The sequence below is a fragment of the Leptodactylus fuscus genome, chromosome 10 (assembly GCF_031893055.1).
Source record: "Leptodactylus fuscus isolate aLepFus1 chromosome 10, aLepFus1.hap2, whole genome shotgun sequence".
Lineage (NCBI taxonomy): Eukaryota > Metazoa > Chordata > Amphibia > Anura > Leptodactylidae > Leptodactylus > Leptodactylus fuscus.
Window position 1 is genome coordinate 47516876 of NC_134274.1, and position 16179 is coordinate 47533054.

Below are 16179 nucleotides of genomic sequence, written 5' to 3' on the forward strand. Positions count from 1 at the left end.
TGTACAATTCAAGACTTCATTGGTAAAAGTGATTACAAGCACAGTAATGCTTTCAATTTTTTTTCAGATGGCATTTAGGAGACTTGTCACCTGTATCTGTCAACTCTTATGTGCCACATTGCTTTCTCCTAAAGAGAATAAAGTAGCAGCCATATTACTAAGAACCTTTGGGCTTTCTAGGCATAATGTTAACTGTCATTGAAAACTCCACGTAGACTGTTACTATGCTACTAAACCCTTCACGATATTCAATAGGTAAACCCCAAAGGTACAGTGCATAGCCAAATGCTCAACATAGCAAAGACATTCATCCCATTCTCAGGCAAAGGTAAAGTGTACAAATTAATACTGAAGCCCAGTGACATTTTGCAAGCCATCCAAGTTCAGTATTTTGCCTTTAAATGTCATGGAACTCATTGACAAAATGAATCTTTTTAGAGGCAGTTGTTTCCCACACTATCTACTGAGTATATGCACACATACTGTCTGAATACATTTTCATGACATTACTGTCAATGCTTCTTGAAAAGTAAAATATGCCTGCAGATACAAAGATATAATTTAATCTCTTCTACAGTGGCCGACAATATTGATACTAACTTGTGCTGGAATAATTTTAAAAAGCCACAAATAGTCAATTTTCCATAATGTAAGATGCAACATAAAAAAGTAAACACGTTCAGGGCTTTTCCGGAACATAGCATTTCTTTAGTTAACAGCACGTGGATGAAAGTAAATTAAGTATAATGCTTAGTGATTTAGTTTACATGAGGCTAAGGTATTCTTTTACTGATAAGCTATGTAAAAAAAACTATATTCTCCACCACTTAATAGATGTGCCTATTAGAGATGAGCGAGTAGTATTCAATCGAATACCTCGCTGCCATAGGAATGCGTGTAAGCGGCCGATCACCAAAGGGTTAAGCGCATTGAATATTTGATGCGCTAACCACTTGATCGGCCGCTTACACGCATTCCTATGGCAGCGAGGTATTCGATTGAATACTACTCTCTCAACATTAGTGTCTATCCTTCTGCAGTCCAGGAAAATATGCAACCAAAATTATATGTTCATATATTGTAATTTATAAGATTGGGTTCACACCTGCGCCCGGCCTCTGCTTTGTGGGTTTCCGTCTTCTACCTGAAAAACTGGACAGGAGATGGAAACCCGACAGTCAGTGTAAGCCCATGAGCGTTTTCTGGTCTGTGCGGCGTACTTTTTTTTTTTTTTTAACCGGACACAAAGTCCTGCATGTCTGACTTTGTGTCCAGTTTCGCCGCAGAGAGCAGAAGATGAGTGGACACTTTGCTAACCCACTTAAATGAATGGGTTTGAAAATTGACTGCCAGTTTCTATCTCCTGTCCAGTTTTTTGGGCAGAACACGGAAACCTGAAAGCGGAACCTGGGCGCAGGTGTAAACCCGCCCTAAGTTTGGAAATTTTAAACTCACTTGGAGGGAATGACCTATGCAAAACAAGGTAGGTGATAAATGAACAATTGGTAGAGTTCTGACCACTGAAACCTTCAACCAGTCATGTGAAAAGGAGCCCATCCAGTGCCCCCATATAAATGGGGCAGTGGTAATACATACACACTACAATGCCATGCAATCTCTATGAGGCTGAGAGAGATAGGAGATCGTGGTGTTCAGATATTTCTACCAATCTCATATAATATGAACAGAACAGTAAAACACATGCAGAATTGTTTTTCAAGAGTCAATCCCTTTAAGAAGCATGACAATTACGGCTATAGACACATCCGTCCTCATCTGTCCTTTTGATTGGACACGTCCAAAATGTCACATATAAACTGTTTTTGTAAATATAATATAATTTCATGATAAGTTATCACAAGGTGATATGCTAAACGCCCTATTAGTGTCTGTGGGTGACCACCCAGTGGGGAATGTAATTTGTAGCCTTGCAAGGCTTTCATTAATATGTCCTGATATTGTGTTATATTTGCTCAAGGTTTGCTTCTACTCATCCATCAGGATCTCAATCGGCTAGTCATGGTTTGGGTAGGCTCCTTAGTAAATTTGGATAATTAAGTTTATAGCTGAGAACTGCATGTGGTGTTATGCATCACAGCCTCATTTATACACTTTGTTTGGTGGCATTATTTGAGTTTTTTATTGGGTTAAAAAAGTTACTTCTCATCCAGAAGAAAAACATGTCTTTTAATGTGTCAGATATTGACTTAATAGATAAGAAAATATAGGTGGCTTCACAGAGTTTTCTTCCCTCTGGAAAAAAAAAAGCATATTTACATATGTTTTCCCAGGGAGAATTGCTTCAAATACCTCTATGTTCCCCAAAATAATATACTTATGCCCTTTCTCACATGTACTTGTCTTGACATATCCATGTAGTTAACCCCTTCCCGCCGATGGCATTTTTTGATTTTCGTTTTTGACTCCCCTCCTTCTAAACCCCATAACTTTTTTATTTCTCCGCTCCCAGAGCCATATGAGGTCTTAATTTTTGCGTGACAAATTTTTCTTCATGATGCCACCATTAATTATTCTATATAATGTACTGGGAATCAGGAAAAAAATTCAGAATGGGGTGGATTTGCAGAAAAAATGCATTTCTGCGACTTTCTTAAGGGCTTTGGTTTTACGGCGTTCACTGTGCAGCCAAAATGACATGTCCCCTGTATTCTGTGTTTCGGTACGGTTCCAGGGATACCAAATTTATATGGTTTTATTTACATTTTGACCCCTTAAAAAAATCCAAAACTGTGTTAAAAAATTTTTTTTCTAAAAGTCGCCATCTTCCAACAGCCGTAACTTTTTTATACGTCAGTGTACAGGGATGCATAGGGCGTCTTTTTTTGCGGGGATGGGTGTACTTTTTAGTTCTACCATTTTTGGGAAATGTTATTGCTTTGATCACTTTTTATTCAGATTTTTATCAGAATCAAAACAGTGAAACGCTACGGCGTTTACCGAACAGGAAAAATATTTTTATAGATTTGTAGAGTGGGCTATTTCGGACGCGAGGATACCGAACATGTATATGTTTCACAGTTTTTAACAACTTTTATATGTTGCGATCCCGGGCAAAATGGCGGCGCCCATGCGCCGCCGGGAAAATGGCGCCTCCGGCGCCTTTGACCACGGCGCCGGAGGGGTTAATGCCTCCGATCGGTCCCCGGACCGATCGAAGGCATTAGAGCCGGTTGTCTACTGCTTAAAGCAGTAGACACCCGGCGGCTATGGCGGCCGCCTGGCTTCTGGGCGGTCGCCATAGTTACAGACCCGACATGCGCTGTACTATTACGGCGCATGTCGGGAAGGGGTTAAAAGGGTTTTCCCATCTCAGTGTTTCAGCAGTCTGCTTCCAGTTTTCTTCTCACTTCCTGCATTTCTCCACCCAGCCCTTGCTGAACAGGCCTGAGAAGTCTCACAACACTTATGCAGATCAGATAATATGCAGATGCTTGTACAGAATGGACTTAGTGTTATCTGTGTGTTTGCATATAGAGATAACACACTCAGCTTTATCAGCAAACTGCTCTTTAGCTGAACGATTGTACTCCCGATAAGAGCACTAAGTGACGTCACTTGTCCTATCTCACAGGTCCGTATAACAACGCTGTGTGGGAGGAGTAATTTCACATAGCAGGCAAACAAAGTAGCATTTCTAAACCAATATATTTAGGAAAACTCTTCAATTTACATAAGCTACCAGTATAGATATGATCCTTGAGATGGGACAACCTCTTTAAACAGATTTTCTTGATAATAATAAAAAAAAAAAAAAACCACAACCTGCTTTTGAACCTTTTAAAGCTATTGATAGCATCCCCTGATATTGTTTTTTGTCAGTTTCAGGAGAAATTGGATTCCTTGATAACCAAAATGGAGATTAGTTAAGTATGGGTACAAAAGGTAAAGGAATTAAAACACTGAAGCAGCTTTCTACAAATGGAGGAGACTGTGACTTGGCTAAAATCCCTATCGCGAACTGTAACTAGAGTCCTCAAGGGCCTAGACAGCCATTGAGATACTAATATTGAGACAAATCTGGGCACGTTTTGAACTTGAATTTATATTCACACCATATGTCAGGACTATGATAGCTGTAACCTGCTAAACCGATAAAGATTAAAAAAAAGTCATAACCCCTGAATTATGAAGTCTTCCAGCTCTTTCTACAAGGTCAACTCATTTGGTAATCAGTAGAGACATGCAATTAGCATAATGACAAGTACAAGTATTTCGGGTGCGATTATCTTAATGTTAGAAATTTCTTTATAGAACTGCCAAGTGCGTAGATGTAAAATCAGACTTCTCTGTTATTAACTTTCCCCAGCTGCAACTTTTTCTTCATTTTTAAATATGCAAAATTAGTTAGTAATCATGAAAGACAGCTAAATGATACTTGTTGTAAAGCCTGCGATGGGAAGAAAAAAGGCCCTTGTTCTGAAAACGTGTTATTCTCAAGAAGATAAGCAGCAAGGTCAAAATATGTAAGTGGAGAGCATTCAGAAGACATTCTTTGTCTGCCACTAATTATAGTATAACAAGGCCTTGTATGTTACATTAGAGCAGCAAAAAAAAAAAGTCACCAAGAAGATTTGAGAATTTTATGTTTTGACATTATAATTATTATTATTTTTTTTTTATTTTACTTGGCAAATATGTTGTACATGATTAAAGACATACTGTAATCAGTAGTGGCGTAACTAGGAATAGCGGGGCCCCGTGGCGAACTTTTGACATAGGCCCCCTGCGACCAACCCCTTCCCCACATTCCTGCATGCTCTATTATGCCCCATAGTGGCCCTTGCACACAGTATTATGCCACATAGTACACATTAGTACATATTATTATGCACCATAGTGGCTCCCGCACACAGTCTTATGCCCCGTAGTGGCCACAGTACACAGTATTATGCACCATAGAGGCCCCAGTACACAGTATTATGCCCCATAGTGGCCCCTGCACACAGTATATTGCTCCATAGTGGCCCCTGCACACATTATTATGCCCACTGTGGACACCCATAAACAATTATTATACTCTGGGGTCTTTTCAGAGCCCAGAGTATTATAATCGAATACCCAAGGGGGGATACAAACATAAAAAACCACAGTCACTTACCTATCCCCGGCTCTGCTGCAGTCCTCGGTGGTGTCGGCCATCTTCCTTGATGTACGGATGTCACATGACCCGGGATGCAGGCCCCGGTCATGTGATGTCAGGGACCTCACAGTAGTAGGCCGAAGCCTGCCAGGAGAGTGGAAAGGTAAGTAACACAGTTTTTTTTTTTTATGTTTGTTTACCTCTCCCGGGCCTCCGATCATTATACTCGGGGTCTGAAAGACCCCCCAAACACCCCCCCCCCACCCCCGAGTATAATAATAGTGTTTGTGGGGCCCATGGCATCACTTACCGATCCCGGCCCCTGCCAGGATCGGTAAGTAAATAATAACTCCAGCCGGTAACGACCTAATAAAAAAAAAAAATGCAGTGGTAGCGGCTGTCGCCAGGCCTCTAATTTCCCGGCCCTGTGGAAGCCGCTACGCCTGCTACCTGGGTAGTTACGCCACTGATAATCAGGTATGAGAAGCCCAAAAACATAAGTCATTGATGCTGCCACCCTTAGCATTTTGTTTCACCAAATCCATTCACAGATGTAAGCTCTTTTGGTATTGGTACAAATTAGTGAATATTAGCAGTAGGTGGTCTCTGTGTTGCAAATGTTATACATATCATGAAGTATGTCATTGGGCTTTTCAGACCTGGCAACAGGTTCTCTTTAAACCATAAATGCTATTCATCTAAAGTCCATCTCCTCTTGCGAGTCAAGACCAGCCCCAAACGTCTTCACCAGAGCTACTCGCAAGAGGAGATGGACTATAGCTAAATCTGAAGACCGGAATTGTCACCAAAACAAAAAGTGTACTACAAATAGATGCAATGCAGCAGAAACCAAACTCCAAATCCACAACTTACTCACAGGAACTGTAATCGCAGAATGATCATCTAATCACGGGTCAGCAGCTGAAAATGGCAACAAGAAACCAAATCATGAGACAAAGTCAGGTCCTGGAAACAAGCCAAGGTCAAATCCAATCGGGAATTCCACAACCCAATTGTTACACAGAGGAATCAAAAGGACGCAGCCAAAGGTCAGTATAGGAGTAGACAATGCAAAGTCACAAGCCAAACTGAGTAGCAAGCTAATAGTCTGCACATGAGTCAATAGGGCATGGCTTTATATAGCCATCCTTAGCTGCTAACTTGACCAAGCCAGGAAGTCTTTGGAACTGAAAAAACCTTTCCAGGTTGTCCTGATAACGTTAAAGGTGCAATAGCCGGATAGAGAATCTTGACAATGGACCTAATGGACCACACACACACACTCTTTGTTTTCTCTTTAACAGGAACCATCAAAAATAGCACCAATATTGTCATTTTTCACAGCTCATTTCTCTGTTTTTGATGGTTGATAACCAATTATTATTGTGTTAATATAACCCTAGGATATGCAACTCTAGAGAACGAAATATAAAATGTAATATGAGCCAATAGACTTATAAAAGCCACATTTATTGCCTGAGCTGCAGTTCCATTACATCTTAGTAGACCGTGCTCACCAGCTTCCTGAAATATAACGTACAGCATATTTTGGCATCTGTAACAGAGATATATACGAATGCCAGTTAGAAGCTTAAACTTACACAAAGTGTTGCATTTTTTTTGCATTGTTCTTATATAGACCCCAATGTCTGCATCAATTTGTGCAAGATTGATGTCTGGAGAAAAAAGCGGAGGCAAAGCATCTGCACTTCATTCTCTGCTCTTGTAGGCAAAGGCCTCGTGTTTTACAGCACAGTGAATGAGATTTATTTATCTCATCCACAAGAGAAAAAAGGAGCTGCAGAAAAGCTGCTTTTTCAAAACTGGATATCAAAAGTCTGCAACAGATATTCTATTTGGGAATATACCCTTATAGTTTACATAAAAAGTTTATATTAAGTCTACCTTCACACACAGTTTTTTTGGTCCAGGGTTTTTAAGAGCCAATACAGAAACCTACAAAGAGTTTTTTTTTTTTTAATAAAATTTCAACGTTGTAGCTGATAAAATGTAGCTAGTATACTGACAAAGTATGTGTTTCTGAGCATGGATCCTAAGAGCTACAGTCAAACTAGAAGAGGAGAGGTTAGAGATATGATTGGTACCAATGAGGAAGGGAACACTCTATATACATATTGTCAGGATCTTGTTTTGTTGAACTATTTTTGCCATCAGTCAAGATGGAGTTTTTTGTGTTTCCTGCCTGTGACTTACCCTGATTTCCTGATTCTTCATTATTTAGCATGTGTGTTCTGATTACCCAGTTGCCTGAGTATTGTTTTCAGAAGCCTGTCTTCTGCAAGGTCCTCAAGCTCAAACTGACTGTTCCAAGTTGGTTAATTACCTGCAAGTTGGTTGCTACCGAGAAGAAGAGGGTGTCAGTACTTTGGCGAGTTTACTGTATTTAGAAAATAGTACACAGCCCATCTGATCACATTGCATGAACGTGAATAGGGCTGTAAGGCTCTATGTTAAAGTATACATATCTTTGTTACTAGTTCCTTATATTAGCCTTATTTCTGCAAATATCCCTCATGAACTGTAGGCTATTAGAGATGAGCGAACACTAAAATGTCCGAGGTTCGAAATCCGATTCGAACAGCCGCACACTGTTCGACTGTTCGAACGAATTTCAAACCTCATTATAGTCTAGGGGGGAAATGCTCATTTCAGGGGTATGCAAAATTCGATAAAATCATACTTACCAAGTCCACGAGTGACGGTCGGCTGGATTCTGCTTGAAGTCTTCTCCCGGCACAGGGTCCCCCCGTCTTCTTCCGGGTGGAATTCATTCTGCCTAGGCATCTGGCCTAGGCAGAGCCGACTGCGCATGCGCGGGCATGCATACGCAGTCGGCTCTGCCCAGGCCCGACGCCTGAGCAGAGCCGACTGTGTATGCGCGTGCATGCCCGCGCATGTGTAGTCGGCTCTGCCTAGGCCAGATGCCTAGGCAAAGTGAATTCCACCCGGAAGAAGACGCGGGGATGCAGCACGGAGAAGACTTCGAAAAGGTAAGAGAAGAACCAGCGTTGACTGGCAGAATGTATAGCATTCTGCCAATCAACGCTGGTTCTGCATCGAACCTTAAACTTCAAACAGCATTTAGTGTTCGATCGAGTCTGAGTATTTTGAATACCGTAGTATTCGATCGAACACCTACTCGATTGAACACTACTCGCTCATCTCTATAGGCTATCTATTGGTATTATTGCTGCATTCTAACTTGGGTAGCATCGTGGCTTGACTACATCCTGCTGTGAACTAGTGTTCTAACCCACGCTTGGATCAGTATATAGTTTAAACCCGTTTTATTATTATAGAATATAGAATAGAATAATGCTTGTCCCTACCTACAACAAGTTCATTTGGTAGTTCTAAGCCCCAGAAGGGACCCATCAGTATGAGGTTGCCTTGACATTAGTAGATGCCCTCACACTATTTCATAAAAATGTGCACAAAGAACCTCAAATATATAACATAAGTAAACATAGAAGTAGGGTTGAGTGATCGGGATCGGATTCCGATCGGCGATAGAGCAAAATTCACAATTGCGACCGGCTGGAAAATGATTGGAAGTCGGATTTTAAAATCGATCCTGAAATCACAAGATCGGCTCAACCCTACACAGAAGTAATAATAATCGAATCAATCCACATATATGCTATGTTTGAATATATCTTATCACTTTCAGACTAATTTTTTGGTCTCCACTTGCTTAACAGTCCCAGCAGATGTGTCCTTGCACATTAATTTCACTGTTTTCGGAAATGTTGACTAAGATTGACAAATTTTTCTTTTGCTGTATAGTACCATGTGTCATCCTTGCAAAACTATACGATTTATACCCCACTATTTCATAAATTGAAACGGTGTATATACACATTGATGCCATCCTTGGTTAGTATTTACAGAGTTGCTAAAACCCTGCCAAGGAAAAAATAAACATCAAAAAGGTGGCTTAATTCCTAAGACAGTGTCTAAAGATGCATGTAATAGAGGTACGCGTTCTAGAACAGCATTCGGCTAATAAATTGAAATTTCTAAAATGACTCTAGACAGTCTTTCCACCATGATAGAAAATATGGAGAGACCGTAAAACCTTTCATGTTTCACTTCAAAACCGCAGTAGATAATGCTGTTTTCCTTTTAAATTCATGAGCTATGTTTTACGCTTTTTTTTTTTTCATAGCGAATTTCCAAACTTTACAAAATAGATTTGGTTTCTAGTTTCTTATTAAGGTTTAGCTACTCAAGACAAGACAGCCACTCCAGGAAAACAAACGGATTTGAATTGGCAGTTATATTCTCATTTTTCAGCACCAGCCTTGTTCTCACTTCAAAGGCTTTAACCTGTGTGGCGGATTAATCCTGCCTCCATCTGTGATTTAATAAATCTAATAACATTATCTTTTATTTATGCCGTATTTTCAGTCGCTAAGTACATCTCTCTGGCAGTCTTCAGGATGACACAGGAGTATATTCTGCGTGCTAGGCTTTGGGAAGGCAGCCATAATATTAAAGACTAGCAGCCAAATAAACATGAAGATAGAATCATGGGAACGAACGCGAAATAAAATTAAATATTTTTTTAATGTAGCACAGTTTGTCTTATTCCATTTGCATAAACACATAAATTAGTCAGAACGGCAATCTAAATATAAAGTTATTCAAGTTCTTTTCAATTCCCATAGTAAAGATGTAAATCCTTTTTAGCAGATTTTGTCGATGCCTATCCATTGTTGGAGGGGTTTTTCGTTGGACTTTTAAACATACCCCATTTCAGTGATAGTTTGAGTTCCCTTTTAATACTTTAAAAAAAAATTTGAATATTAGTTATATTTTCACTAAAGGGCTAAGAGTTTGCAAGACCAACTGGCATTGACAACTGATTATAGCCCCGTTTTTGTGATTTACCTTCACTTTATTTTGGTTTGAATTTAATTAGGTCACTACTATTCTTTAGAACTCAGTTTTTTGTTAGTTACTGAATAGTTTTGAGCGAATAGTATTCGTCGAATACCTCGCCGGCATGGGAATGCGTGTAATCAGCCAAACACCAAGGGGGTCAAACGCTTCGAAGATTCGATGCATTTAACCCCTTGGTGTTCAGCCGATTACATGCATTCCTACGCCGGAAAGGTATTCGACGTATACTGCTCGCTCAACATTATTACTGAATTAAAGTAAAAAACGGAACTTCTTATATATTTCCCATTCCTATTGTAGCGATTCTTGTCTTTGGCTCAAAAAAAAAAAAAAAAAAAACTACAACATAATCTGCAAAAAAAAAAAGCTGCATTTTTGCAATGTAGGGTCTTAGACTTGACCTGCTTGACCCCTTACAATCTGGTTTCCGCGCTCTGCACTCTACTGAAACGGCCCTCACAAAAGTCTCCAATGATCTCATAATTAGAGATGAGCGAACACTAAAATGTTCGAGGTTCGAAATTCGATTCGAACAGCCGCTCAATGTTCGTGTGTTCGAACGGGTTTCGAACCCCATTATAGTCTATGGGGAACAGATACTCGTTAAGGGGGAAACCCAAATCCGTGTCTGGAGGGTCACCAAGTCCACTATGACACCCCAGGAAATGATGCCAACACCTCTGGAATGACACTGGGACAGCAGGGGAAGCATGTCTGGGGGCATCTAACACACCAAAGACCCTCTATTACCCCAACATCACAGCCTAACAACTACACACTTTACACACTCAATACCACCTCTCTGACAGTAGGAAAACACCTTGAAACATGTGTATTTGGCACTTGCAGTGAGGAGAGCTTGTCACCAGCAGTGAATTTGGCCCTTGTAGTAAGTTGAGGTTGGCACCAACATTTGTTTTGAAAATCAGGGTGGATTGAGCCTCTAACCAGCAGAGTTTGGGCAAATTCATGGTGGAGGGAGCCTCTAAAAACCCCAGTTTGGACCAATTCATGGTGGAGGGAGACTCTAAAAACCCCAGTTTGGACCAATTCATGGTGGAGGGAGCCTCTAAAAACCCCAGTTTGGACCAATTCATGGTGGAGGGAGCCTCTAACCAGCCCAGTTTGGGCAAATTCATGGTGGAGGGAGCCTCTAACCAGCCCAGTTTGGACCAATTAATGGTGGAGGGAGCCTCTAACCAGCCCAGTTTGGACCAATTAATGGTGGAGGGAGCCTCTAACCACCCCAGTTTGGACCAATTCATGGTGGAGGGAGCCTCTAACCAGCCCAGTTTGGACCAATTCATGGTGGAGGGAGCCTCTAAAAAACCCAGTTTGGACCAATTCATGGTGGAGGGAGCCTCTAAACAGCCCAGTTTGGGCAAATTCATGGTGGAGGGAGCCTCTAACCACCCCAGTTTGGACCAATTCATGGTGGAGGGAGCCTCTAAACAGCCAAGTTTGGACCAATTCATGGTGAAGGGAGCCTCTAAAAACCCGTTTGGACCAATTCATGGTGGAGGGAGCCTCTAACCAGCCCAGTTTGGGCAAATTCATGGTGGAGGGAGCCTCTAAACAGCCCAGTTTGGGCAAATTCATGGTGGAGGGAGCCTCTAACCAGCCCAGTTTGGACCAATTAATGGTGGAGGGAGCCTCTAACCAGCCCAGTTTGGACCAATTAATGGTGGAGGGAGCCTCTAACCACCCCAGTTTGGACCAATTCATGGTGGAGGGAGCCTCTAAACAGCCAAGTTTGGACCAATTCATGGTGGAGGGAGCCTCTAAAAACCCCAGTTTGGACCAATTCATGGTGGAGGGAGCCTCTAACCAGCCCAGTTTGGACCAATTAATGGTGGAGGGAGCCTCTAAACAGCCAAGTTTTGGGAAATTCATGGTGGAGGGAGCCTCTAACCAGCCCAGTTTGGACCAATTCATGGTGGAGGGAGCCTCTAAACAGCCCAGTTTGGGCAAATTCATGGTGGAGGGAGCCTCTAACCACCCCAGTTTGGACCAATTCATGGTGGAGGGAGCCTCTAAACAGCCAAGTTTGGACCAATTCATGGTGAAGGGAGCCTCTAAAAACCCGTTTGGACCAATTCATGGTGGAGGGAGCCTCTAACCAGCCCAGTTTGGGCAAATTCATGGTGGAGGGAGCCTCTAAACAGCCCAGTTTGGGCAAATTCATGGTGGAGGGAGCCTCTAACCAGCCCAGTTTGGACCAATTAATGGTGGAGGGAGCCTCTAACCAGCCCAGTTTGGACCAATTAATGGTGGAGGGAGCCTCTAACCACCCCAGTTTGGACCAATTCATGGTGGAGGGAGCCTCTAAACAGCCAAGTTTGGACCAATTCATGGTGGAGGGAGCCTCTAAAAACCCCAGTTTGGACCAATTCATGGTGGAGGGAGCCTCTAACCAGCCCAGTTTGGACCAATTAATGGTGGAGGGAGCCTCTAAACAGCCAAGTTTTGGGAAATTCATGGTGGAGGGAGCCTCTAACCAGCCCAGTTTGGACCAATTCATGGTGGAGGGAGCCTCTAAACAGCCCAGTTTGGGCAAATTCATGGTGGAGGGAGCCTCTAACCACCCCAGTTTGGACCAATTCATGGTGGAGGGAGCCTCTAAACAGCCAAGTTTGGACCAATTCATGGTGAAGGGAGCCTCTAAAAACCCGTTTGGACCAATTCATGGCGGAGGGAGCCTCTAACCAGCCCAGTTTGGGCAAATTCATGGTGGAGGGAGCCTCTAAACAGCCCAGTTTGGGCAAATTCATGGTGGAGGGAGCCTCTAACCAGCCCAGTTTGGACCAATTAATGGTGGAGGGAGCCTCTAACCAGCCCAGTTTGGACCAATTAATGGTGGAGGGAGCCTCTAACCACCCCAGTTTGGACCAATTCATGGTGGAGGGAGCCTCTAAACAGCCCAGTTTGGGCAAATTCATGGTGGAGGGAGCCTCTAAAAAACCCAGTTTGGACCAATTCATGGTGGAGGGAGCCTCTAATTAGCCCAGTTTGGACCAATTAATTGTGGAGGGAGCCTCTAACCAGCCCAGTTTGGACCAATTAATGGTGGAGGGAGCCTCTAACCACCCCAGTTTGGACCAATTCATGGTGGAGGGAGCCTCTAAACAGCCAAGTTTGGACCAATTCATGGTGGAGGGAGCCTCTAAAAACCCCAGTTTGGACCAATTCATGGTGGAGGGAGCCTCTAACCAGCCCAGTTTGGGCAAATTCATGGTGGAGGGAGCCTCTAAACAGCCCAGTTTGGGCAAATTCATGGTGGAGGGAGCCTCTAACCAGCCCAGTTTGGACCAATTAATGGTGGAGGGAGCCTCTAACCAGCCCAGTTTGGACCAATTAATGGTGGAGGGAGCCTCTAACCACCCCAGTTTGGACCAATTCATGGTGGAGGGAGCCTCTAAACAGCCAAGTTTGGACCAATTCATGGTGGAGGGAGCCTCTAAAAACCCCAGTTTGGACCAATTCATGGTGGAGGGAGCCTCTAACCAGCCCAGTTTGGGCAAATTCATGGTGGAGGGAGCCTCTAAACAGCCCAGTTTGGGCAAATTCATGGTGGAGGGAGCCTCTAACCAGCCCAGTTTGGACCAATTAATGGTGGAGGGAGCCTCTAACCAGCCCAGTTTGGACCAATTAATGGTGGAGGGAGCCTCTAACCACCCCAGTTTGGACCAATTCATGGTGGAGGGAGCCTCTAAACAGCCAAGTTTGGACCAATTCATGGTGGAGGGAGCCTCTAAACAGCCAAGTTTGGACCAATTCATGGTGGAGGGAGCCTCTAAAAACCCCAGTTTGGACCAATTCATGGTGGAGGGAGCCTCTAACCAGCCCAGTTTGGGCAAATTCATGGTGGAGGGAGCCTCTAAACAGCCCAGTTTGGGCAAATTCATGGTGGAGGGAGCCTCTAACCAGCCCAGTTTGGACCAATTAATGGTGGAGGGAGCCTCTAACCAGCCCAGTTTGGACCAATTAATGGTGGAGGGAGCCTCTAACCACCCCAGTTTGGACCAATTCATGGTGGAGGGAGCCTCTAAACAGCCAAGTTTGGACCAATTCATGGTGGAGGGAGCCTCTAAAAACCCCAGTTTGGACCAATTCATGGTGGAGGGAGCCTCTAACCAGCCCAGTTTGGGCAAATTCATGGTGGAGGGAGCCTCTAAACAGCCCAGTTTGGGCAAATTCATGGTGGAGGGAGCCTCTAACCAGCCCAGTTTGGACCAATTAATGGTGGAGGGAGCCTCTAACCAGCCCAGTTTGGACCAATTAATGGTGGAGGGAGCCTCTAACCACCCCAGTTTGGACCAATTCATGGTGGAGGGAGCCTCTAAACAGCCAAGTTTGGACCAATTCATGGTGGAGGGAGCCTCTAAAAACCCCAGTTTGGACCAATTCATGGTGGAGGGAGCCTCTAACCAGCCCAGTTTGGGCAAATTCATGGTGGAGGGAGCCTCTAAACAGCCCAGTTTGGGCAAATTCATGGTGGAGGGAGCCTCTAACCAGCCCAGTTTGGACCAATTAATGGTGGAGGGAGCCTCTAACCAGCCCAGTTTGGACCAATTAATGGTGGAGTGAGCCTCTAACCACCCCAGTTTGGACCAATTCATGGTGGAGGGAGCCTCTAAACAGCCAAGTTTGGACCAATTCATGGTGGAGGGAGCCTCTAAAAACCCCAGTTTGGACCAATTCATGGTGGAGGGAGCCTCTAAACAGCCCAGTTTGGGCAAATTCATGGTGGAAGGAGCCTCTAACCAGCAGAGTTGTGGGAAAGCAGGGTGGAGGGAGCCTCTAACCAGCAGAGTTGGTGGAAATCAGGGTGGAGGGAGCCTCTAACCAGCAGAGTTGGGGGAAATCATGTTGGAGGGAGCCTAGTATTAGCAGCATTGTGCAACGCTTATGGTGGATGAGTATGAGGATGCGGAGGAATTGGAGAGGTTGAGTACAGACATGGAGTTTCATGTTGGGGTGCTTTACACAGGTGGGCACAAAAATGACGGCTCTACCCAGTGGTGGTTCATTTTTATCAAAGTGAGCCGGTCGGCACTCTCAGCTGACAGACGGGTGCGCTTGTCAGTGATGATGCCACCGGCTGCACTGAACACCCTCTCAGATAGGACGCTGGCGGCAGGACAGGACAGCACCTCCAAGGCATATAGGGCAAGTTCAAGCCACAGGTCCAACTTCGACACCCAATACGTGTAGGGCGCAGAGGGGTCGGAGAGGACAGGGCTGTGGTCGGAAAGGTATTCCCGCAACATGCGCCTATACTTCTCACGCCTGGTGACACTAGGACCCTCCGTGGCGGCACTTTGGCGAGGGGGTGCCATCAAGGTGTCCCAGACCTTAGACAGTGTGCCCCTCGTTTGTGTGGACCGGTGAGAACTTGGTTGCCTACTGGAGGAACTGCCCTCCCTGCCGCCAACGTCACATGCTGGAAACATCTCCATCATATTCTGCACCAATTGCCTGTGGCAAGCATTGATGCGATTGGCCCTCCCCTCTACCGGAATAAAAGACGAGATGTTGTTTTTATACCGGGGGTCAAGGATAGCAAAGATCCAGTACTGGTTGTCCTCCATGATTTTGACAATACGCTTGTCGGTTGTAAAGCACCCCAACATGAACTCAGCCATGTCTGCCACAGTGTTAGTTGGCATGACTCCTCTGGCCCCACCGGAAAGTTCAATCTCCATTTCCTCCTCATCCTCCATGTCTACCCATCCGCGCTGCAACAATGGGACGATTCGAAGTTGCCCGGAAGCCTCCTGTATCACCATCACATCATCGGACAACTCTTCTTCCTCCTCCTCCTCCTCCTCCTCCTCCATTAAACGCAGTGAAGCGGACAGATGTGTGGACCTACTCTCCAGCTGTGACGGATCGGATGCTATCCCTAACTCCTCTGTGTGATCTGAGTTATCCCTGATGTCAATCAGGGATTCTCTCAGAACACACAAGAGCGGGATTGTAAGGCTCACCATCGCATCCTCAGAGCTCACCCTCCTTGTGGACTCCTCAAAGACCCGTAGGATGTCACAAAGGTCTCTCATCCATGGCCACTCATGGATGTGAAACTGAGGCAGCTGACTTTGTGGCACCCTAGGGTTTTGTAGCTGGTATTCCATCAAAGGTCTCTGCTG